At 41.2% G+C, this 26334-nt stretch overlaps 1 protein-coding gene across 4 annotated transcripts in view; it reads right to left on the bottom strand.

Moving 5' to 3' along the window:
• The window catches only part of NFE2L2 (NFE2 like bZIP transcription factor 2), a 164650-nt gene that overhangs the window by 83948 nt on the left and 54368 nt on the right, over positions 1–26334 (bottom strand). For 3 of the 4 annotated variants that reach the window (XM_063644790.1, XM_063644794.1, XM_063644788.1), the window contains one exon: positions 13230–13368. The gene's annotated coding sequence lies outside the window, so the exon portion shown is untranslated. Of the gene's footprint in view, positions 1–12867; positions 12946–13229; positions 13369–26334 lie in introns of all 4 variants that reach the window. The other variant, XM_063644789.1, reaches the window with a different exon arrangement.

Below are 26334 nucleotides of genomic sequence, written 5' to 3' on the forward strand. Positions count from 1 at the left end.
CATCAGTTGTTCCACATAAAAAAAATGCAGGAAGTGGTTGTGCCTGCAAGTGAGGAGAGGTAGGGTTATGAGCTTGTTTAATCTCTTAGGAGAAACAACTTTTCCTCAAGCCTTTTAGAACAATGCCTTGTACTTGATCACACAATCTTAGACTATGTGGTAAAACTATATTTCTTTAAAAGAATTCTAATATTCACATTTTCCGACCAGTTCTAACCCTGGTCTTCTTTTCATTTATTTGAAAGCAGATCTGGCCAGACGCAGTGGCTCACGCCTGTAATCTCAGCACTTTGGAAGGCTGAGGCAAGTGGAGCATGAGGTCAGGAGATCGAGACCATCCTGGCCAACATGATGAAACCCCATCTCCACTGAAAATACAAAAATAAGCCGGGCATGGTGGCTTGTGCCTGTAATCCCAGCTACTTGGGAGACTGAGGCAAGAGAATTGCTTGAACCCGTGAGGCAGAGGTTGCAGTGAGCCGAGATCCCACCACTGCACACCAGCCTGGGCAACAGAGCCAGATTCTGTCTCAGAAAAAAAAAAAAAAAGAAAGAAAGCCAACCAATTCTTGCTGTAACTTCTGAAAAAGAACACAGTGCTCTGGTAGCAATGAAGATGATATTCTTCCAAGGGGCAGGATAAGAAAGAGGCAAAACAGCTGCTGGAGGTGGATTTTTGGCATTAGGGAAGTGTGAAATGTGAAAAATCGCTATCACAGAAGATCAAAGGAGTTAAGAAAAACTCACAATTTAGAGCTACCCGTTTGTATTAGTCTGTTTTTATACCGCTATAAAGATACTACCTGAGACTGGGTAATTTACAAAGAAAAGAGATTTAATTGACTCACAGTTCCACATGTCTGGGGAGGCCTCAGGAAACTTACAATCATGGTGGAAGGTGAAGGGGAAGCAGGCACCTTCTTCACAAGGCAGCAGGAGGGAGTGAGAGAGAAGCAAAGTGGGAAGAGCCCCTTATAAAACCATCAGATCTATAAGAACTCACTCACTATCGTAAGAACAGCATGGGGGAACCTCCCCCATGATCCAATCACCGCCCACCAGGTCTCTCCCTCAACACCTGGGAATTACAATTCAAGATAAGAGGCTGGGCACTCGCCTGTAATCCTAGCGCTTTGGGAGGCCGAGGCGGGCAGACTGCCTGTGCTCAGGAGTTTGAGACCAGCCTGGGCAACATGGTGAAACCCCGTCTCTACTAAAATACAAACAACAACAACAAAAATTAGCCGGGCGTGGTAGTGTGTGCCTGTAGTCCCAGGTACTTGGGAGGCTGAGGCAGGAGAAGTGCTTGAACCCTGGAAGCGGAGGCTGCAGTGAGCCAAGATCGTGCCATTGCACTCCAGCCTGGCAACAGAGCGCGACTGTCTCAAAAAACAAAAACAGAAACAATTCAAGATGAGATCTGAGTGGGGACACAAAGCCTAACCATATCACTGTTTTACAGGGTAAACAGTCACCTAAGTTAATTGTGTTAGATATGGTTTCTTGCATACATTTTCACTACCTTCTCTATATACTCCATCTTTACAGAATTATAGAAACTGGAAGGCTCAAAACCATATTTCCCACTTTTCACCATCCATAAAAGTCAATACTAGATAAATTGTAAATCTAAGTGGAACAATAACAGTTTCACAAGAAAACAGAAGAATACTCTTATGATTTTGGAGTCCACAAAGATTTCTTAAACTGGTGACACACAAAATAAATAAGCCATAAAGGAAAACATCTGATAAACTAAACTAATTCAAAATTATGAATGTTTTCATCAAAATACATTATTAAAAGAGTGAATAAAATAAGCCACAGAGTGGGCTGGGCGCGGTGGCTCATGCCTGTAATCCCAGCACTTTGGGAGGCCGAGGCAGGCAGATCACAAGGTCAGGAGATCGAGACCATCCTGGCTCACATGGTGAAACTCCGTCTCTACTAAAAACACAAAAAATTAGCTGGGCATGGTGGCGGGCACCTGTAGTCCCAGCTACTCGGGACGCTGAGGCAGGAGAATGGTGTGAACCCGGGAGGAGGAGCTTGCAGTGAGCCGAGATCATGCCACCACACTCCAGCCTGGGTGATGGAGCAAGACTCTGTCTCAAAAAAAAAAAAAAAAAAAAAGCCACATAGTGGCAAAAGATATTATCAATACATATACTCAACAAAGGACTCATATCCAGAATAAAGGACTACAAAGAACAAGACAAGGCAGACAAGCCCATAGAAAATCACAGAAAATACACGAATAGGCATTTCACAGAAGAGGGTACCCAAATGGCCAATAAACAATTAAAAAGGTGTTTATTTGATATCAGAAAAATGAAAACAACAATGAGATTCAACACACTGCATTAGTCTTTAAAGAGAATGACTAAAATTTAAAAGATGGAAAAGATCAAGTTTTGATGAAGATGTGAAAAACTGTTGGGCAGTACTGCTCAAGCTGAACCCCATGCATCAGAGAAATTCCACTTTTATATATCCAACTGAAATGTGTGTGTGTGTATGTGTGTGTGTGTTCACCAATATTCACAGTGGCACTAGTTGCAATAATCTCAAATTGGAAACAACCCAAATGTCCATCTTTGGTAGAATGTATAAATTGTGTTATATTCATACAATGGAATACTACACTGCAATGAAAATGAAGATACTATTACTACTCTCAACATGAATGAATCTCACAAATAGTTGAGTAGGAAAAGCCAGTAATAAAATAATACACACTGTATCTTTCCCTTTTGTCTAATGTTTAAAAATAGGCCAAATTGGTCTAGGGTATTAGAAGCCAAGATTACAGTCAATTTGAGGGAGGATAATGCCTAGAAAAGATAATGAAGGGAGCTTCTGGTATGGTAGTAGTTTCTGCCTCCCAATCTGGGTGCTAGCAATATGTAGACGTGTTTACTTTATGAAAATTCATCAAGCTCTCTGATTATAATTTGTGCATTTTTCTGTCTGTATGCTATACTTCAATAAAGATGGATTTACACTCAGTTAAAAACAAAGCTCAATAACTATAATTCTAGGCTGAGCTGCTAATAGGATTTGTTATACAATTTAAACTGTGCCAATCAGATACAATGATGCGAAATTTGAAAGGTAAAATGGAGAGGCTATTTCCCCTGCCTATTAGTTTTCCTTCCTTCCTTCCTTCCTTCCTTCCTTCCTTCCTTCCTTCTTTTTCCCTTCCTCCCTTTTCTTTCTCTTCTTTCTCCTTCCTTTCTTCCTTTTCTTTCTCTTCTCCTTGCTTCTTTCCTTCCTTCCTTTTCTTTCCCTTCCTTCCTTCCTCTTCTTTTCCTTCCTTCCTTCCTTCCTTCCTCTTCTTTTCCTTCCTTCCTTCCTTCCTTCCTTCCTTCCTTCCTTCCTTCCTTCTTTCCCTTCCTTCTTTTCTCTCTCTTTTTACCTTCCTCCTTTCCTCCCTCCTTCTCTCTCTCTATTTATTTTTTCAGAAAGATTCTTGCTCTGTCTAGGCTGGAAGGCAGTGGCACAATCACAGCTCACTGCAGCCTAGACCTCCTGGGCTCAAGGATCCTCCCACCTCAGCGTCCCAAATGTTTGGGACTTCAGGCATGCACCAACATGCCTGGCTGCCTGTTAGTTTTCACTGGTAGTTGTTGATGTACGTGCAACATTAAATGTGATTTTTAGTGACCAGACTTTCTGTGCCTCTGTATTGCCACTAACTTCATCTGTGAGAAATGACTGTGATGTCAGCAGTGGACTCTATAGCTTCCTGACCTCTAGACTGTAGCTGTGTGGACTGAACTGCAAGCCCAAGAGCAGCCCTCTTAATGCTCTTACCATCAGACGGGCTGGAAAAAGGCTGAGGGAGAAGCCTTCTTCCAGCCCTTCTAATGGTAAGAGCATATAATTTTTAAGCATATAATTCTTAGCATTCACTACCTAGAGAAGTGTCTGCACTGAACCCCAACTGATATATCAGTTAAAAACACAACTGATAGGTTATGTAGTAGGTTTATGGTTGGTTGTAAGAATCTTTGGGAAAGAAAATTACCATTAGCAATCCTACCACCTAGGATCATCATTATCATGGGAAAGTTCTGCTTTAGAGGCAACCTAAATCTATTTTGAGGTCCTGAAAAGCCATTTACTTCACAAGATATGCTGGTTTCTGCTGTCATTCAAAAATTATTCTTAAGGCATTCTTTGTTCTCTTTTCGCTAGCTAAATAATGCCACGCTTTTAACTTTTCTTTATGTGTTCAGCAGCTTTTCCCAGTTGTGGATATTTGAAAAAAGTATTCATGTAAATACTGCCTATTCTGGTAGGATTAGCTGTCCCTTTCTTTTGGTTATATACCCAAGTTCATGCTTGCTTATCTAACCAAAGCCCTACACTGCTGACTCAAGTTTAGTTTATGGTCCAAGCCCAGTGTCATGTTACTATTAGCCAAGATTTCCCATGGGTTGAGGCAGACTTGTAGAAGATTGAAAAATAAAACTTATTGGCCATAAGTAAGACTTTTTATCTGGACTTCCAGTACAGAACATTCTCCAATATAGCAGCTTATAAACAACGAGAATCAGAAGCCGAAAAAAATTAGTTAATAGCCAAAGAGTGACTGAATCATGGAATTGTACAGTTAGAATGGACCTTAGAAACAGTCTATATAAGCCAGGTATAGTGGCTCATGCCTGTAATCCCAGCACTTTGGGAGGCCGAAGCGGGAGGATCTCTTGAGCCCCAGAGTTTGAGACCAACCTAGCTAACATGGTGAGACCCCATCTCTACTAGTTTTTTTAAAAAGTCTATATACACACCAGAACACAGAGCTCAGATATGTATGCAGGATTCCAGTCCGTGCTGAATACTCTTCCAGTATGAATACTCTTCCTACTCCTCAAGGTGTGTGGCCCTCAAAGCAGCAGCATCAGCACTTACCTGGGAGCTTGTTAGAAAGCCAGAATCTCAGGCTCCAACACCCACTGAAGCAGAATCTGCATGATAACACCCCCACCCCTTCTTGATTTGTATGCATGTTGAAATTTGTGGAGCTAGAGACAAAAGCACCACAGGTGCATGTCTTACTATTTAAAGTCTTGCCTAATTATATTACATAGAAACCTGATACCTTTTGGACTGTATTATTACAGGTCCTGGTCTAATAGAGTATTTGAATAGCTGAGTTAAAGAAAAAGAAAACTCTCTTTAATAATCTTTAGAAAAAGAGGACATTTATTTGAGCTGTGCTAGTTTTTAATGTACCTATTCAGATTTTAATCCATTAGAAAAATTAATAGCCTATTTGGTAGAAGCATGTCCTGCAAAAATAAGTGCAATAAATTGAAAGTATTTAAATGGATATTTAAACTCTGCAGCCATCGGTGATTTAGTTTTCAATTACATAAAGGTAATTACACTAGAATCCACCTCATTCACCCTTCCATGAGAAAATGCTGGAGTGTTGTAATAAGCCAATGCTTTCAGGCAATGACTGGTCTCCACTCCTTTTTGGCTGGGACCTGAATTCATTTGCTTTAAGCAGTTTAGGGTGTATGCTAGGAATATAAATTATAGAAACACCCTTTGTGACCCTTTTTACAAATGAAGTTGCATCACTATGAAGGGTGTATGTGAGGCTACAGGCCCAGCCTCTCAGATTGGGAATAGCTGACATTGCATGCAGATTTGGTCTGCTAGGGAAAGGCGGGATGGTGGTTTAGGGCAGTGCCCCAGCTGGGCTCTTCCTAGACTAGTGGTTCTTAGTGTTCCTGCAGAGGAGGCTTTGGGGGTGCTGGTAATGTTCTGTTTCTTGATCTGGGTGCTGATTACATGGGTGTGTTCAGTTTAGGAAAAGCCACTGAGCTGTTCACTTAAAATGAATACATCTCTCTATATGTATATTTCAATAAAAAGTTGAAAAGTGCAGAAGGTTAGAGTGCATAAGAGCAGATTTCTGTCCTCCCATCAGTCACAGGCAGGTGGTCTGTGTCTCCTACTTTGAGAAACACTGACCAGAGCAATCCAAAAGGCTATGATCAGGGAAAATTGATGAACACACTTCATTAACCCAGCATGTTCATTGAGATGGACAGGTAAAACCAAACAAATAATGCCTAATGCAGGGTATACTTGTTCTAGGTGTTAGATAAATACATTCTTCCGGTTTTCATAACATCTTTGAGAGGACAATATTAACTACATTTACAGATGAGGCAAATGGCACACATAGAAGAGGCTGAGCTGAGAGTCCGTGACAGGTCTGTAGGACCAAAGTCTATTTTATTTTCACCAGTGCCACTACTGGGCAGCTTGAAGGAGCAAATAAGTCACAAGGACCGACTGAGGGATTGAGAATGGACAGAGAAGAAACCTAGGCCTTTTTGCCAACATAGTAGATAGTCTTGAAGAACAGATTGCAAACAGGCAACTCTGGTCTTTTCAGAATCTCTGGCAGGCAGATGGCAGTTTCTCAGAGGCAATGCCCTATGGCCAAACCCATAAGACCTCCAAGCATCTGCAGAGTCCTGAAATCCAAGTACAATCATGGGCAACACAACAACATTTCAGTTCAACTACAGACCTCTTATATGATGGTGGTTCCATGATAATCGAATACTGTATTTTTAATGCACCTTTTCTATGTTTAGATACATTTAGATACACACATACTTACCATTATATTACAATTACTTACAGTGTTTAGTACAGCAACATACTGTACAGGTTTGTAGCCTGGGAGCAATAGGCTATACCACATAGCCTAGGTGTGTAGTAGGCTATACCAGCTAGGTTTGTGTAATCACACTCTATGATGGTTCTACAATGAAGAAATTACCTAACGACACATTTTTCAGAACAAATCCCTGTCATTAAGCAATGCATGACTGCATTCTGGACTATGACCCAAACATGACTGGACATCAGAATCACCTTGGGAAGGTTTCAAACATACAGATTTACAGGCTGCACACCAGAGATCTAAATTTAGTAGGTTTGGAATGAGGCCTGAAAAGTTCTTTACAAACCACCCCAGGTAATTCTGATGACAAGCTTGGCTTGGGAAACACTACCCCAGCCACACTGACTCCATGAAAGACAGACCTGGATTGACCTTGGTAGTAGTTCATCACAAGCCAACTGGAGGGAAGCAAAGGGCCCATTATAAGATGCCCTCAAACTGAATAAATGTAACCAGATGTCAAGACAAAAAACAAAGCAGAATAAAAGAAAACTTGCTATCATAAGATGGAAACTTGTGACTAGTTTAGGCCTGCAAAGAAAAGGCCTGCACTTGTGTCCCATGCATTATATGTAACTTGTTTTCTTCCCTCCAGCCTGTTCACAAGGAAATCATGGTATCTAAAGTTTGTTTTACTAAAAAGCATTACAAAATAAATCATAAACAATATAGCACTTTGATATCTTAGATCTCAATATGAAATCCTTGGTCGAGGGTGTTTTTAGTTTAGAAGTTTGAGAATTTTGAAGACAGCAAAAATGGACTTTGCAAAATTTAAGGAAACAATATTGCAAAGATAACAAGATCCAAGGGCACTCTCTTCCTTCCCCCATCAACCTGAACTGGTTTATTCTAGATTTAAACTATGAACTTTAATAACCTAGACTTCAATTTGACCCTAGTGTTCAGTGGTGAAAGTACATAGGTGATTACGTACAGTCAATAACTACCCTATCTCATCTGTCAACTAGAATAAATAGCTAAAACTGGTAAGTTGATAAAGTGTTTTTATTTTGGAGAGTTAATAACTTACTCTAAAGTAGATTTTAATTACTAGACCTTGCTAACAACTGACATATGAATTAATTACTTTAAATCACTATCAAGTTCAATCTCCATACAAGTTTCAAGGAGAACTGCACAGCACTCAAACGTAAAGGAAATATTAATGACATAAATGATGGAATACAGGCAAGTCTATTATTCATCAGTATGAATGAAAACAAAATACAGTGAGCGATAAAGACAGACTAGAATTAGAATAATTTGGGTTTACAAAAACCATCTCAAGCCCAAACATGTTCTTGTCCAAAGTCCTTGTCTCATTTCAGGAAACAACCCCGTGCCTCATTTGTGAGATTAGAGTCCCACGTTTTCTTTCTTTCCACATGTGGAAGTGGGGTAAAGAGATGTTTTAGCCAAGAAATACATTCTAGACCCAAACACCAGAGATATGATAAATCTCTGGGAATTTTATAAAAAGGTAATGTTATATTTCTGGATAAAAGGGAAAAAATGAGCACAAAAAGGATACATTAGACCATATATCCAGAGATTAAAGAGACCCTCTGTGTATCCTCAGTTGTCCAGCTTATTTAGATTTGTGTTTCCCATCTTGGTGAAATACCTTTGAAAGGAAAGCATGCTTTTATCTGCAAATAGAGTTTATTAACTAGCTCTGAGGGAACGAACAATTTTGAAAGTAAATTCTATTTTGAACTTTTTGACTTAAAAGAGTCATTGTAATCTGAGATGTGACCTACAACTAATCCTTTTAGAAAATAAATTATAGATATCACAGAAGAGGTATTTTAACAACTCATATACCTTCACGTTTACAGTCATCTTATTTTTGACAAGGGTGCCAAGATAATCCAGTGAGGAAGAACTAGCCTTCTCAACAAGTGGTTCTGGATAATTGGATATCACATGCAAAAGAATGAAGTTGGATCTTTACCTCACACCAAATATAAAAAATTAACACAAAAAAGATCAAAGACCTAAATATAAGCACTAAAATGATAAAAATCTAGAAAACACAGACATAACTCTTTGTGACCTTGGATTGTGCAATGGTTTTTTGATACGAGATCAAACGCACAAGCAACAAAAGAAAACATACACATTTGACTTCATCAAAACGTAAAACTTATTCTTCAAAGGACACCAGCAAGAAACCTACAGACTGGGAGGAAATAGTTGCAAATCATCTACCTAATATGGGATTTGTATCTAGAATAAATAAAAATAACTCTTAAAACTCAATAATGAAAAGACAAATAGCCCAAATTAAAAATGGGCCAAGGATCCTAATAGACATTTATATAAAGAAGAGACAATAAGCACATGAAAAGATGCTCAAAATCATTAGCCTTCAAGAAGATGCAAATACAAATCACAGTGAGAAACTACTTCACACACACTAGGATGGCAAGAATCAAAAACACAGATAATAAGTGTTGGTGAGGATGCGGAAAAATTAGAAACTTCATACATTGCTTGTGGGAATGTAAAATGGCACAGTCATTTTGGAAAGCAGTCTGGCAGTTTCTCAAAAGTCTAAGCATAAAGTTATCATATGATCGGTAATTCCTTTCTTAGATATATAACCTAAGAGAAATGAAGACATATGTCCATGTAAAAACTTGCATATAAGTGTTCATAGCAGCATTACTCATAATATCTAAAAAGTAGAAATGGCTCAAATATCCATCAAGTGATGAATGGATAAATAAAATGTGTTATATTCATACAATGGAATATTATTCAGCAATAAAAAGGAAATATTGAGAAGGCTGCAACATGAATGAACCTTGAAAACATTATGCAAAGTGAAAGAAGACAGTTACAAAGGACACGATTCCATTTATATGTAATATCTAGAATAGGTAAACCTATATATAGAGAAAATAGGTTAGTGGTTGCCTAGGGCTGAGGTGGAGGTGTTGAGGGAAAATTGGGAATGGCTGCTAATAGGTACAGGGTTTCTTCTGGGGATGATTCAAATGTTCTAAAATTGAGTGTAGAGATGATTGCACACATTTTGTGGATACACTAAAAACTACAGAGTTTTACACTTTATTTTAGCTGAAAAATTTTTTTTGAGACAGTCTCACTCTGTCACCCAGGCTGGAGTGCAGTGGCACAATCTTGGCTCACTGCAACCTCTGCCTTCAAAACTCCAGCAATACTCCCACCTCAGCCTCCCAAGTAACTGGGATTACAGGGGCATGCCACCACACCTGGCTAATTTTTGTATTTTTTCTAGAGATGGGGTTTTGCCATGTTGCCCAGTCTGGTCTCAAACTCCTGGGCTCAAGAGATCCACCCCACCTCAACCTTCCAAAGTGCTGGGATTACAGGTGTGAGCCACCACACCCAGCCGAATTTTATGCTTTAAATGAGTAAATTATATGATACATGGATTATATTTTAATACACTTCTTATTTAAAAAAAGTAGAAGAGACATTTATCACATCCACATAGAAGCATTTAAGATCCAGCACATGATTCTCTCTGCTTTCTCTTTCTCTGCCAAGGAAATCATAGAAGCACATATTGATAAGATGTCAAAAAAATCAAAGCAGCTGAAATATGGAGCCAACACATGGAAGAAAACTGTCCACAGATTCATCCATACCCACAGCTGACTTTGTGTAAAAGCGAAATAAAATTTTGTGTGTTTAAAAAACAAGAAACACCACATTTAAATGTTAGTGTTGAAAGAGAATTGAGATAGTTCATCTAGTCCAGAGTTTTTCAACCCCTTAGAATGACTGGCATTTTGAGTTGGATAATTCTTTGTTGTGGAGGGCTGTCCTAGGCATTGCAGGATGTTTAGCAGCACCCCTGGATCCCCAGTTGTGACAACCAAAAACATCTCCAGACATTACTAAATGTGTACCACATGCCTGTTGAGAATCACTGATCTGGCTAATCTTTCCTAAAGAATGTTCCTTACAACATCAGTTTTGCCTAATGCTGCAAAAGAAAATGGTTCCACAGTTCAGTAAGTTTGGAAAACAGGAAATGAAATAAATTCTCCCTCTCCACACTCCTGCCCACATTCTATAAAAGGAGAAGCTCAGGAACAGAACAGTGAGATGATTGCCTTGTGTCACTCAACCAACAACCTAATCAGAACTCTTGAGTCAGGAAATGGAGGCTTCTCAAGCCTAGATGAATGCTCTTTCCTGACTCTTTGGAAACTGAACTTCCCACCTCTCAAATTGATATCAACAAAATAAGGCTTCAAGATTTGTTGGCAGATTGTAAACTACTACTAGAAGGGTACTAGCATAAACTCTCCCAAGATGTGATCCCCCATTTTGAGATTCAGATGTAGCAGAGGGCTTGCCAAGGTGCAAATGGATGAGGACTGTGGGTCAAGTCAGATGATCTAACAGCTGCCTCCCCTTCCTTCACTGTGGTTTATGACCAAACATTTTCAGTGTCACCTGATTGAGATCTAGGCTGGGTGTAGTGGCTCACACCTATAATTCCAATACTTTGGGAGGCTGAGTTGGGAGGATCACTTGAGGCCAGAAGTTCAAGACCAGCCTGGGCAACATAATGAGACTCCCATGTCTCCAAAAAAATTGAAAAAAAAAGAAAAGAAGATCTATTAATGAAGGAATGAAGATACAGTGTGCAGATCTGTGGGACAAGTCTCAAATCTAGGAGTGGTCAGACTGAGTGTATCAGTAACCATCTGGAACTTTGGAACTTAGGAAAAAGTGATAAATAACTGTCAAGATCTAAAGGGATGTACTGAAGATATGCTTGATGTTTACTTAGTTGATGGGGCTTATACTCAAGGCTCAGCTGCATACCTTGAATGTCACAATAGAATAAAAACACTCACAATTCTTTTAGAAAATTCAGCTTAAATATAAACATCAGTAAAACAGGAAAACTTACTCTCTAAAATGACATGAAGTGATATCAGAAATTGGGGAAAGGGTTTAGGCTACCAAAACTTTTTTAGAAATCCAAAGAGGATTGTTAATGGATTGTTGTTGTTGTTGTTGTTTTTATCATGTTGTAATACAATTTGGACCTATTATGTCAAACAGACTTAGAATAATACTTTTAAAGGGCTATTCTTCACAACAGGTAAATAGTACATTGCAGGAACCAGGCCTCTCCCTAACATTTGTGGGGCCAAGGGCAAGAGTACAAACGGAGGCCCATATTCTGTGTGTCTAATGATATAAAAGTTATAGGTTGGCCAGACGTGGTGGCTCATGCCTGTCATCCCAGCAACTTTGGGAGGCCGAGATGGGTGGATCACGAGGTCAGGAGATTGAGACCATCCTGGCTAACATGGTGAAACCCTGTCTCTACTAAAAATACAAAAAATTAGCCAGGCGTGGTGGCAGGCGCCTGTAGTCCCAGCTACTTAGGAGGCTGAGGCAGAAGAATGGCATGAACCCGGGAGGCGGAGCTTGCAGTGAGCCGAGATCGTGCCACTGCACTACAGCCTGGGCAACAGAGTGAGACTACATCTTAAAAAAAAAAAAAGTTATAAGTCAAACTGTTAAATAAAATATGTTCTATTTTCCTACCTTAATAACTCTATCTTCCAAAAGACCTGAAGGTCAGGTTTGAATGTGCGATGCTTGGAATCCTTGGAGTTCTGCACCAGGACAGAGAGGCACGGAGAGAGCTGGACCCCAACGTGAAACGTTCCCCCTCTCGTCCCATCCTTGACTCTGAATGAGAAGGCCCTCTCATGCATGCATGTAGATGCCCCAGTTCACACATCCATGCCCTGTGCATGCCTCTGCAAATAGGCTACCCTTGGCTACCTCTCAGGCTGACCATACACACTAGTGGCATGGTTTGCCCTTGGGAGGATGGGTCTGCAAAAGAAGTCTAGGCAGGCCCTGGAAGTGGCCTTGGGGCATTTGAGCAAGGAATTCTGAGGTGGTCCAAGTAATCCAGAGTGTGGTCTAGAAGGGAGCAATGTGGTAATGTGGTTCTGAGTGGACACATCCCCTAGATGCCACAGTCTCCTTACCCTATAGTGACAGGTGCAGCCAGGGAGAGTCAAAGCAAGGCCTTCTAAAAGCCTAAAGGCAGTACCAGCAGGAGCTGGTATGTGGAATGTGAGTATTGGCATAAGACATGGAATCCTGGCACACACCTCAGGCCTGCTTCAGCAGGAGGAAGGAGGCCGGATCAAACTTGTCCAGACAGGGAAGATGGATCACGCTCACTCACCCTGGAGGGGTCACAGAAGTTTATCAATTCCTGGCAAAACAGAACAGCCCAATCTGGGAGAGCCTGCCCAGATCTAAGTGCCAGTTTAGTTAATGATTTAAAGGGACATTTACCTTTTCACCTTATAGAGGAAGTATCTGGAAGATTGTGGTGTTATTTTTATTGGGGCCACTGAATATTCTGTTTGTGCTCCTCCTTATGACCCCGCTCCCTCCTCCTCCACTGTTCTCACTGTGCCAAGGGCCCATCAGTCCTCGCTTGCTTGCCTTCCTCTCAGCCAGTTACCTCCATAAGGATTTCAGCAATAATCCTGATAGGTGCCCTCATGCACTTGGATCTTCATCCATTCATGTCTTCCAAATCTCCATCCCTCAATGAAGTCCACCATGTACTTTCTGTTTCTGCTCCCATGCAAAAGACATTGCTGAAAATTAAATGAAAAAATGTAAAAATCTGACCCAAGCCAGTATCAGCTGACTGGTCCCAGCTGAGCCTTTACTACTCCCAGGTAATTCTCTGATTTTTCAAAATTTCCTTCCTTCCACAGTCCTCACTTTTCCTTTTCTAAATCCTTCCTGTTTCCCTCAAGCCCCAGTTCCACCACTGCATGCAACTTTCTCCTTTTGCTTAATAGAAGAAATCAAGATTCTCCAATGTGGGTATCCTCTCATTGCTTTTTCTCTACTGAGAAATACTTAAAGATGTATCTCTTTTTCTGTTTCATTTCAGAGAAGGAAGAGTAACTTCTCCTTTCCACAATTTGTTTTCCTCTTGGGTCCTGCATCCTATGGACTCCTATTTCCTGTAAACATTGCACCAGGCATGGCCCCTGCTCTTTTACCCCCACCCACCCCCCAATCTGTCAGCCCCATCCTGGCTCCTTTCTATCTGTGTTGAGCCTAGATGCCATTGTCCATCACTTTGAACATTGTTTTCATAAAATCATCCATCATTTCGCCCCTTGATCCTTCTGCCCCATCGTCTCAGAAATCCCAAGTCTTGGATCAACCTATCACCCATTTTCTCAGCTCTTACCATTGGCAGCCCAAGTTATTAAAGAAAATCACACAATTATTTCTCTTCTACTTGAGCTCTGGGCTGCCAACCTGCCCCTTTACCCCCATCAACACACACATACCCAGACAAACATGCGCACACCCCACCTGACTCTTGTCAGTAGACTGGAAAGCAAATTAATGATTGTGGAGATCATCTGACACTGAGAGGGACCCAGGCTCTACATTACACAATTTAAATACTAGTGCCCATACCAATTTTGGTCTCTAACCTGTTAGACTCTCAGGTGATTATAATCCTTATACTGGTCCTTCTCTGCTTAATTCTCTTTCATACTTCCCTTGGTAATAACTCTAATCCTATGGAACTCTCAACCCCTACCCTTTTTTTCTCTTCTCTTCTTTTCTTTTCTTTATTTCTCCTTTTGCGTTCACCAAACCTTGACACATGCCCTATATTCCACTTTCTCTTCTACTCCAATCCAATCAGTTCTCACATTCTATTGCTCTTCCCTCCCAAACATCTCCTAAACCCACCCCCTCCTCTTCATTTTGTCATTTTCTTTTCCTTTTTTAAAAATTTCTATTTTGTAGAGACAGGGTCTCACTATGTTGCCCAAGCTGGTCTTGAACTCCTGGCATCAAGCAATCCTCCCACCTGGGCCTCCAAAGTCCTGGGATTCAGGCCATTTTGTCAGTTTCTTAACTCAGGCCTTCATCGTCTCTGCCTGGCCTCATTAAATTGTCTATTAAATGGAACTCCCTGATACTAGCCTCATTTCTCTCCAATTCATCCTCCATAGTCCTCTCAGAGTGATAGTGCCTAGAAAAGGGAAGTAGAAGCTGAGTTGGGGGTGAGAGAATGGGAGGAAGGGAGGGTCAAAAGAGAGGAAGACCCAAAATCTGGAAACCAAAGAGGAACACTGAGGGGAGAATAGAAATGTCTCCATATAAACCTTCTTTTATGTCTCCTCATAAAATTGTCGGTCAAATCCACATTGCTCACCTCTGCTCTGTGGAGTTGATTTGCTTTTGGGGAAACACAATAAAGTACTAAGTCCTGCTATAAGACAGGGCACATGAAGCCAGCACCTGGCTTGCACATTCAATTTATTCTTCAGTCATTCATTCGTTTGTTATTTAACAATATTTATTGAGTACCTAGCAGGTGTCAGATAGATGTTAGTTCTGGAGAGTGAACCCTGATCGAGACAGATATTCTTGTCTTAAAAGCATTAATAGTCAAGTGGGAAAACAAATAAAAAAGTTAGAATATGATAAGTGCTATGATATGAGAAGGTTATGGGTGTGCATAGCAGGGACAAATCAAAGTCAGAGGTAGGAGGGAGGTCAAGGAAGACTTAGGGAAGAGGTGGTGTTTAACTGGAGATCAGAGGAATGTGCAGGAATTAGCCAGGTATAGGGAAAAGTTGAAGAGAATCTTCTAGGAATGTGAGAAAGTCCAGAGGAAAGAGTATGGTGAACCCATGGAACTGAAAGAAGAGAGGAAATTGTGGCAAATGAGGTGGGAAAGGTTATCTGTAAACAGATCTTAATTAATTTGTAAATCAAGTTTACAAGCTTAGACTTTATCCTAAAGGCACAGATGGCTTTAAGCAGGTGAAAGACCTGTTCAGATTTATGATTTAGAAAGAACACATGACAGGATAATATGTGAAGTATTAATGGAATGTATTCTCTCCACTCATTTCTTTACTTGGGCTCTGGGCTGCCCATCTGCTCCTTGCACCACACCAACATACACATACATAGACAAACATGCACACACCCCACCTGACTCTTTTGCCAGGAGAGTGGAAAGCAAATTAATGATTGTGGAGATCGTCTGCTACTGAGAGAAATCCAGACTCTACGTTGCACAATTTAAATACAAAGGGCTCTGCACTTTAACTTAGAGATGAAACAATTAAAATGAAACCAACTCATACAAATGTGTAAATGTGAATTGGTTTTTCACCTCTATGCTGTGAGGGGAGAAGAAATGATCTGATAAGAAAGCAGATGTGTAGGGCAAAAGGAAGGAATGTTCCTGGATCGCTTCCTGGCATTATGGGGGACGTGGCTGCCCCTTTGTGAGACAAAGCTACATGGGACCTGCATGTGCACCCAGACAGCCCATCCCCACCCTTCAAAGCCAGCAGGATCCAGTACCCTAGACAGCACACTGGGGCCTGCCTATGCTGAGAGAATAGGCAACAATGGCATTAGCAGCTCAGGCTGGCTTTAGAGTCGCCCCAGAAATGACTAGATGGACAGCTCCCCCAGCTGCACCCACTACTCACACATGGACCTCCATCTTCTTCCCCACTTCCCATGGGTAGCCAGCCCCAGGAGCCCCAAGAGTAAGAGGCAAGAACAGGGGAAGGAAGATTTGAAACTGAATTCTGAACTGATGTAGTTATGGAATCTCAGTTGACAAATCACTGAATTCATTTAAGATAATCTAGATGAAGTTGTCCACCAGGAGGAAGGCTGGAGGTTCAGATTCCAAAATCAAATTTACTCCAGGAAAAAACATTCCATGATTGCACACCTGAGGGTTTGTGGACTCTTGCATCTGTAAGACTCCTTGCTCATTACACTCACATGGCTACTCCATGGTGAATGGTTTGAGAGGAAGATCGGAAACAGGGGTTTAGGTAGACCTGATGAGAGTAGAGGGGAAAGGAGACAAGAAAAAAGGTAGGAGAGGTATTCAGGCAGCAGGATCAAGAGTTCTTGGTGATGCAGTTGGACATGAGGTATGATGAAGAGAGCAGTAAGGAATGATACACAAGTGACTAGCTGCAGCAATGAGTCCATTGCAGTGCTTGCTACCTCCAGGGGGAACTCAGGAGGAGATACACAGATTTGAAGAGAAAATGAGTTCAGTTTGAGTTTAAGATGCCTGTGGAACCTATAGGGTCTGAAGCTCAAGAGAAAGGTTGGAGATGGAGAGAGCTATCTGGGAGCAGGTAGATAGTGCCATAGATACTCAGAACAGAGAAAGTATCAAAAAGGAGGATATGTTAAATGCTGCCATCAGGTCAAATAAGGAGAGAACTGAAAAGTGCCCCTTGAATTTAGCTACATGGAGATCATGGGTTATTTTGGAGAGAGGAATTTTGGAGAGTGAGTGGGAGGTGAGGAAGTTAAAACAGTGAGTGAACAACTTTTCCAAAAAGTTCAGCCGGTAAGAGGACGGTAGATGGAAGAGGATGTGGCTTTTTTAGTCTGAGAAGGGAGGAGCCAGTGGAGAGGAAGGAGTTGATTATAAAGGTAGGAGTATGAAGGAATAACTGAGAGAGCAAGGTCAATGAGAAGTCAGAGAGAGATGGGACCCAGAGCATCAGGCCAAGAGATTGGCCTTGGATGGAGGTAGGGGGAGTTTTTCTGTTATAATAAGAGGCAAGGTCAAAAAAATGTGTAAAGATGCAAGTAAGTTTATAGGTTGTGGGGGGGTGTGGTGGCTCATGCCTGTAATGCCAGCACTTTGGGAGGCCGAGGCAGGTGGATTGCTTGAGCTCAGGAGTTTGAGACCAGCCTGGAAAACATGGGAAACCCCATCTCTACAAAAAATTAGCCAGATGTGGTGGCATGCGCCTGTAGTCCCAGCTACTCAGGAGGCTGAGGTAGGAGGATCACTTGAACCCAGGAGGTTGAGGCTGCAGTTAGCCATGATCACGCCACTGCACTCCAGCCTGGGCGACAGGGTGAGACCCTGTCTCAAAAAAAAAAAAAAAAAAAAGTGTATAGGTTGTTATGGAAAACTGAGACTGCTCACATCTCATAACATCCACACCCACCCAACTCTGATATGTGGGGGAAAAAAATCACCAACTGAGAATGAGAAGGTAGAGAAGCCAACACATGGAGGTGCAGGAAGAGGCAAATCCTTGAAATAGCCCCTCTGGACACTGAGAAAACAAGCAGGCCGGGGAATAGAGTAGGACTGCAGGCAGCAGTGAAGTCCCACTTGAGGTTGCTGAGCATAAATTTAAGGTAGCCCCAATCTGTGTGACAGGGTGATTTTTTCCTACAGTGCCCAACAGCCTAGGTAAAGGAATGGCCAAGACAGACAGCTGGATTCAGGGTACACACTCTAAAATTTGTCAGGCAGATAAACCAGAAGAATAATGAAGTAATGGAGTTGAGAACACTGGTGAGAGGCCAATGTTATGAGCCATGGAGTCCTTCCTCAGTAGAGAAGGAATAGGGGACAGCAAGCATATTATAGATAAGGGGAACGCAGAAAACAGAAAGACTGCAGATCTTAATAAGTTTGGAAAATAAACATGGTGAAAATAACCAAACGAAAAGAACTGGAGGACTCAAAAGTCATGGGTTCAGAGGTGCTGTGGTTTCTTGAAGACATGGCCTAGGGGTGGCCATGGGATTGAGTGATTGAAGCACAGTGGAGAAGGTAATTGGAGATGGAATCAAGAAACTGAGAAGTCAGGTATGTTTCACAGAAATACCTAGATAGCTAAAGAGGGGGAGGGATAGCATTAGGATGAATATCTAATGTAAATGACGAATTAATGGGTGCAGCACACCAACATGGCACATGTATACGTATGTAACAAACCTGCACGTTGTACACATGTACCCTAGAACTTAAAGTATAATAATAATAAAAAATGGTCATTGAAGAGGCTGGGTGTATCAGGGAGTTTGCTGATGATGGAATGAGATTCCCAAGGTCATGGAGGAAAAGTTTCAGAAGAAAGGGAATGTAAGAGATATAAGAAAAGAAGTTTTTCCTAATCTCACATACTCAACCAATACAACACTTCCGGTCACCAAAATGTCTGGAGGTTTTCCACTACCTACAACCAGTTCTTCTGTGGACACAATTATCCTACAATTTAACACAATTTTCCTATAATCACTACCTACGTGGAGATAGCATTAGATCCCACAGGCGGAAGGCTCAGTCTCCCAAGATTGCTTCCACTTCAGATGCCAATTCCAAGTAGTAGGTTGTTACCTATACTTCTGACTGACTGGTCATAAATTGGGGGTTCCTGTCAAGATTCTGCTCCTTGGGTTCAATTAGTTTGTTAGAGCAGCTCACAGAACTCAGGGAAACATTACTTACATTACCCATTCATCACAAAGCATGTGATGTGGTTTGGATCTGTGTCCCCACCCAAATCTTGCATCGAATTGTAATCCTCAGTGTTGGAGGTGGGGCCTGGTGGGAGGTGATTGGATCATGGGGGCAGATTTCCTCCCTGGTGCTGCTCTTGTGACAGTGAGTGAGTGCTTTCAAGCTCTGGTTGTTTAAAAGTGTGTGGCATCTCCCCACTCTCTCTCTTCCTTCTGCTCTGGCTATCTAAGATGTGTGTGTTTCTTCTTCTCCTTCCACCATAATTATAAGTTTCCTGAGGCCTCTTCAGAACCAGAAGCTGCTATGCTTCCTGAACAGCCTGCTGAACTGTGAGCTGATTAAACCTCTTTTCTTTATAAATTACCCAATCCTAGGTATTTATAGCAGCGAGAAGGGACTAATACAGGATGTTACAAAGGATATAGATGAATAGCCAGATGGAAGAGATGCATAGGGCGAGGGATGGGGGAAGAGGCATGAAACTTCCCTGCCCTTTATAGACATTCCACCCTCCAGGTACTTCTACATGTTCAGCAACCTGGAAGCTCTCAGAAGTCTGTCCTTTGGGTTTTTATGGAGGTTTTATTAGGTAGGCATGATTAATTACATCATTAGCCATTGGCAATCAACTCATCTTTCAGCCCCTCTACTCTCTCTAGAAGTTGGAGGGTAAGGCTGAAAGTCCCAACCCTCTAATCATGCCTTGGTCTTTCCAGTGACCAGCACCCCTCTTGAAGCTATCTAGGGCTCCCCAGCCACCAATGTCTTAACAGCATACCAAAGACACTCTTATCACTCTGGAGAGTCCAAAGGTTTTAGGAGCTGTGTGCTAGGAACCAGGGGAAGAGACCAAATATATATTTCTTTTACCCAGGCTGTAGTGCAGTGACGCAATCTCGGCTCACTGCAACCTCCGCCCCCTGGGTTCAAGTGATTCTCCTACCTCAACCTCCCGAGTAGCTGGGATTACAGGCTCCTGGCACCATGCCCGGCTAATTTTTGTATTTTTAGTAGAGACAGGGTTTTACCATCTTGGCCAGGCTGGTCTTGAACTCCTGACCTGGTGATCCACCTACCTTGGCCTCCCAAAGTGCTAGAATTACATGCATGAGCCACTGCGCCTGGCCCAAATATATATTTCTTGTCACAATATCACAGGGTGGAATGGGAAACTGAGTCTAGTATGAGGATGAGAGTTCATAAAAGGATAACTCATTGAAAGAGCCTCCCTCTAGGACACACATTAAGGATACTGAGGGTCTGAGGGATGGTGGGTTTAGTGGGCTGCACAGATGCAGAATTAGTGGGAGTGGAAGAACATTTAGGCCTCTTAGCCTTCAGCTTTGTCCTGGGTGTGTCATACTTCCAAGGCTCCTGAGTCTCTGGAAGGAGTGAGCTGAGTATTGATTCCAGGGATAGGTTCAGAGCTGAGGGTTGCTGGTCTGCAGCATTGGACTGGTGTGGTCTTTGAGATGAACGCAGGCCTGTCCCAGCTCCTTCACTCCCTCATATGCCATACTGTCTCAGTACCTCTCTGCCTGTTCATTTTAGGGCTTGATTTTGTCTCTAAACTTAGAGCCCAGGAAAAAGCATTCAGTATCCTTAGAGCACTAGGAGTTGTGTTGGCAAAGGCAGATAGCCTGACCCATTATAATATTGACTAATTCCAACCCACACTAATTATCAAAGGTACTCATTTAAGGAAAGATGTGGTGTTTAGAGTAATCTTGTGGAAAGACTGCTTTCATCAAAAAAAAAAAAAAAATGGGGCCAGGTGCAGTGGCTCACGCCTGTAATCCCAGCACTTTGCGAGGCTGAGGCAGGAAGATCACGAGGTCAGGAGTTCGAGACCAGCCTGACCAACATGGTGAAACCCTGTCTCTACTAAAAATACAAAAATTAGCCAGGTGTGGTGGTGCGTGCCTGTAATCCCAGCTACTCAGGAGGCTGAGGCAGGATAATTGCTTGAACCCAGGAGGTGGAGGTTGCAGTGAGCCAAGATCACTCCATTGCACTCCAGCCTGGGTGACAGAGTGAGATTCCATCTCAAAAAAGAAAAAAAAAAAAGGATAGAGACAGAATTTAAAAGTTCTCTGACACAACAAAAATTGATTTTTTTCTTAAATATGAAAGATTCACTTAGTTTTTTGTTTTGGCCTCAGGTTGGTTTATTTATGTACTATATTTGTTTTTATTCCCATGGTGAACTTTTCTTCTTTCTTTTTTTTTTCCCTGCAGTTCAGTGGTGCCTTCTTGACTCACTGCAACCTCTGCCTCTGGGGTTCAAGTGATTCTTGTGCCTCAGCCTCCCGAGTAGCTAGGATTACAGGAGCACACCACCATGTCTCACTAATGTTTTCTATTTTTAGTAGAGACCGGGTTTCACCATGTTGGCTAGGCTGGTCTTGAACTCCTCACCTCAAATGATCCACCCGCCTTGGCCTTCCAAAGTGCTGGGATTAAAGGGGTGAGCAACTGCACCCGGCCGTGTGGTGATCTTTTGCTGTTGCGTTTAAAAGACACAGGTCACCTTTTAGCTTCTGTCCAGTTCATTACACCTGAACAATTTAGTTTTCTTTAGAACATTCTTGAGCCCTTGAAATGTCATCCATTGTAGAGGCCAGTTTTCTTGTTTTCCCTGTCAGCAGATTTTGTTAGAAACATCTTGCTGGTAGACCCTATTTTATTAATGATGAGATTCAATGAACCCCCGAAGGGTAAGGTTTTTTTTTTTTAATCTCTTTTAATGGGGTTTGATGTAAACCTCAAAGGTCTTCTATGTCTGTTCTATTCCTTTTCTCTTGTATTATTAATTCACCCATAAGTTGCAAACTTCTAATGAAGTGTTACCTTCATGCTAACTTCCTAAGTTTCAGGGCAGCATCTGGTGACATAGGGATGATTTTACAGCAGTGTCACAGCATCAGTTGACAAGAGGGTCAGTAAATAGCATTGTTATGGATCTTAAATGAATCCAATATTTATAGCAAACCAGGTGGCGTGGAGTTTGGCTGTATCAGATGTGCAGGGTAATGATGCAAATGATCATGCTTACACGACCCTTCTGCATGACTTAGGAACAATGCCTACATTATCTTTAAGATACAGAAAACACAAGTAACATGTAAGAGACGCTGTTAGAGTCAGTTCCCTTGATCACTAATATCAGTGTGTCGTCAGTCATTTTTTGTAACTGATCAAATCTATTTGGGAAAAAGTGTCGGCTATCGTATCTTAGATTCTGTTTCTTAAAAAAAAAAAAGGAAGAGTGAGTTGGGGGAGGGCTGTTGGCAGTTTGCTGCCGCTGAGTCCCGCCTGCTATTTTTCTGGCATTTTTTCATCTGTGCTGCCATCTAGAGAGGAGAATTAGAAACACGCAAAAATAAAGTCCCAAGATGGAGTTCAGGGAAAGTAGATACTGTGTATTTATTTGTAGAAAACTGGAAGAAACATCATGAGATTTGGGACTATAAATTTATGTTTTTCTCTTCTCTCTCTCTGTCCCTCCAAGATCCAAAACAGGACTTGGGTATCTGTTTCTCAGTTTTTATGAGGACATTCCAGGCATTGCTGGGAAGCCATTTCCTGGATTTGAACTGACTTCTTACATACCTAAAATTCAATTGTATAAACTTTCTGGGACCTCTAAATTGTCAGGAAGTGGTCTCACTTTTCTATAGTTAAAACATTGCTGGAAATGCTCACATTGCCAGTCCTATAGGATTTGGAAATAAAATGGCAGCTTTTTGTGTGTGAATTAACAAGAGAAAGAAGTTCTTTCAACACCGTGGAGCAGTTTCCTGAAGTCTGTGCCTTCTACAGCATCTACCAGATCTGCAGGATGTTTATAGGTGAAACGTTGGTCAAATGAATTTGGGGATTGCAAGGTAAAACAATGTTAAGCAGTTTTTATAGGCTTTAATTTACCAGTGTGCACTGCCAGCTTGCAAGAGAGGAAAATATTGGGCAAGCTTTCCCAAACTTGTTTGACCTTGAAACCCTGGGCTTTTCATAGACCTGGTGTTGTGTGTCGCTTACATTAGGAGCTATTACAAGAGGGAAAGGACGTTAGCCTGCTGCATGCACACCACGCACAAACACCAGTCCTCCCTGACCCCATCCTATTCCTTCTCTCTGTGTCTCAATATTTTTGAAGTTTTGGTTTGGTTTGAGTAGAGACTGGGGAATTTAACTACTTTTTTTCCCTAGCAGGATTATAACAGGAGTAAGATCTGTTTGATACTTGCTACTCCCAGGTAAAACAAAGTAAGTTTACCTACAACATATGCCAAATTTTCTCTCTCAGTTTACATGTCAAGCAGCACATAGTAAGATAGTCTTTTTACTCAGCACACATTTAGTGTGCTCTAATTCTGTGTAAGGTACCACTGGGAGGGGAGAACAGAGAGAAATAAAATATGATCCTTGACTTAGTCAAATCATTAAATAGATGGAGTGATAGGTTTATACACAGATTACTACAAGATCCCTTATAGAGATAAATAATGGTCATACTATATTTAGTCATCATAACTGAAATAATAGGGTTTAGTTTATGTAGAGCAAGGCCATGGAAACTATCCATGGAAAAAGAAACTAATAGCCTTACAGAAACTCTGTTACAGTGGCATCCATTGTTAGAGCATTTCACCTTATTTAAAAAAAAAGAAAAAGTCAATGGCAAAGAGTATCTGTCTGTATTAATTCTGGAAAGTGACATTCTTGATCAAACTAAGTGCTTCTCTTTAGATAATTTTTCTGCATTTTAGGAGGTGGACCATATAATTCATATTTTTGACTCAAAAAGTAATGTCTCTATTTAGGTATTAATAAGGATATGATCCCTTACAAGGGATACATATTATTTCCACTTCATGAAAGCAACAGGGGCTCAGAGAATTAGTTTGTTTAATAGCTTGTAAAGGGCAGGCTTCGAATTCAAATCCAGTTCTGTCTGGCCCCAAATTGTTATTTTTGTTTCCCTTTTTGTGGGGCACAGTAATTTTAGAAAATGTTTGCATACTCTCTGATTTCTATAGCCTAAAAATATGATGCCAAAGAAAAATGAGGAAAACAGCTTCCCGGAGATTTAGAGAATTACACATACACAAATAGGAGACTGTAAGCTTTGTGAGAGCAGAAACCTCAAGGCCATATCTGTTCTCTTTGCCACACTAAGCCCAGAGCTTAGCACATACCTGGCATATAGATCCTCAATAAAGATTTGCTCAGTGAGGCACACATGAATGATAGTGTTTGAGATTCGGTGGTAGGCACTCATGAAAACTTTGGCGGGGCGCGGTGGCTCACGCTTGTAATCCCAGCACTTTGGGAGGCCGAGGCGGGCGGATCACGAGGTCAGGAGATCGAGACCATCCTGGCTAACACAGTGAAAACCCGTCTCTACTAAAAATACAAAAAGTTAGCCGGGCGAGGCAGCGGGCGCCTGCAGTCCCAGCTACTCGGAGAGGCTGAGGCAGGAGAATGGCGTGGACCCGGGAGGCGGAGCTTGCAGTGAGCCGAGATTGCGCCACTGCATTCCAGCCTGGGCGACAGAGCGAGACTCCGTCTCACAAAAAAAAAAAAAAAAAAAAAAAAAAACTTTCAATATCTTCTTGTATTTTTTGCAAGGTAGTCCATTGTTTTGAATCTCCAAAGGAGAAATAAGATAAAGGTTAATGCAGGCCATTTGAAAGTATGCCTTACCTCCTCATGAAATGGTCTGAATCTGATCAAGGACAATTTTCACATTTGTGATTGTACTTTCCAGTTAAAACTCAATAATTAATTAATCATATTGTGAGTCAATTTGTGGATGATTGAGAACCTTCCCCTGCATAGTTGTTTGGTCATTCCCCAACAAATTCATTCCCTGAAAATGGCTAAAAACATTAGGCTTGAAGTAAAACTAGATTTGAAGGCAACGACTAAATCTTCTTTATATCTGTATTCCTAGAACCTTGCTTTATAATAAGAGCACGATATATTTTGAAAAAGAAGGAAGAAAAAAGAAAGAGTAGCAAAAAGGAAGAAAAATGAGAGTTAGGAATCTTGGATTTAAGCCTTGGGTTGACAGTGTGAACTTGGGCCAGTCATTTCTTCATTTTGTTTCTGATTTTCCTTTTTTGGAAGCCAGAGGAGTTGACCTAGTTGACCACTAACACACCTCCAGATTCTAATTGCCTGTGGAAGAGAGACCGGGGTCATTCTTGGTATAAACATGCCCATGCTTCCTTGTGTCCACTAGGGGGCACTGTAGTACTTGTGCAGTGGCCTCCATCTTCCAGTTCATTCAATTCTGTTGACAGTTTTTTTCCTGTTTTAGTCCCCTGGAAAACATTCTTTATCTTTAATTTTCAAACTCAAATTTATACTACAAAGTATGAGATTTAATTTGGTAAGGAAAGCTGGATAAACATAGGAAGAATGTAGTTCAATGATTTATACTGCTTAAAAGAGAAATTAGAATCATAGAGCTATTTGCATAGTTAGGTTATAACATGTTAAGATTTTCTGTGGTCCAAAAGGGGGGCTTTGAAACTCTTTTAAAGGAAAGCAAAGTGGAACAAATTGTAATTGCCAGAATAACAAAAACATAAACTTAATAAGTATGTCAAATCTATGTGAAGACAAGTATAAAATTGCCAAGGCTTAAACAGAGATATACCATGTTCTTGGATAAGAAGACTCAGCATTTAAAATTTTTTAAATTATTCCCAAAATATATTCATAAATATAATACAATTCCAATGGAAATGCCAATGGAATTTTTTTTGAAACTTTACAAAAGAGTTCTGAAATTCCTTGAGAAAAATTAAACTGAAAAGAGTCAAGAAAAAAAGACAACCATTAGAGAGGAAGGAGGATTTGAACTGCCAGATTTTTTTAAAAAGATAAAACAGCTGAAATTAAAACAGTAGCATAATGACAGCAAAATAAACAAACAAACCAATAAAACAGCGAGTCCAGAAACAAACCCAAGTATGGTGTCCTGGATGTGTTTGTGTGTCTGGGGTTTGCGTGCTTTGGTATTTGGCATCTCAACATTTTTCCTGTTATAGAAACTGAAAAAAGGCATATCTTCCTCTTCTAGACATCAAGGACATCAGCACATAACTGAAGTTTGTCCAGTGGGATTCCCACATTGAATCCAGAAGGAGTGATGCAAAGATGCAGAAACCATCAAGCTATCTACTGAGACAGTGATGATGTCAGTAATTCAGGAGAAGAGAATGTCTGGTGGTGGCACTGTCCTTGGTTT

Source organism: Symphalangus syndactylus, chromosome 8, assembly GCF_028878055.3.
Source record: "Symphalangus syndactylus isolate Jambi chromosome 8, NHGRI_mSymSyn1-v2.1_pri, whole genome shotgun sequence".
NCBI classification, from domain to species: Eukaryota; Metazoa; Chordata; class Mammalia; order Primates; family Hylobatidae; genus Symphalangus; species Symphalangus syndactylus.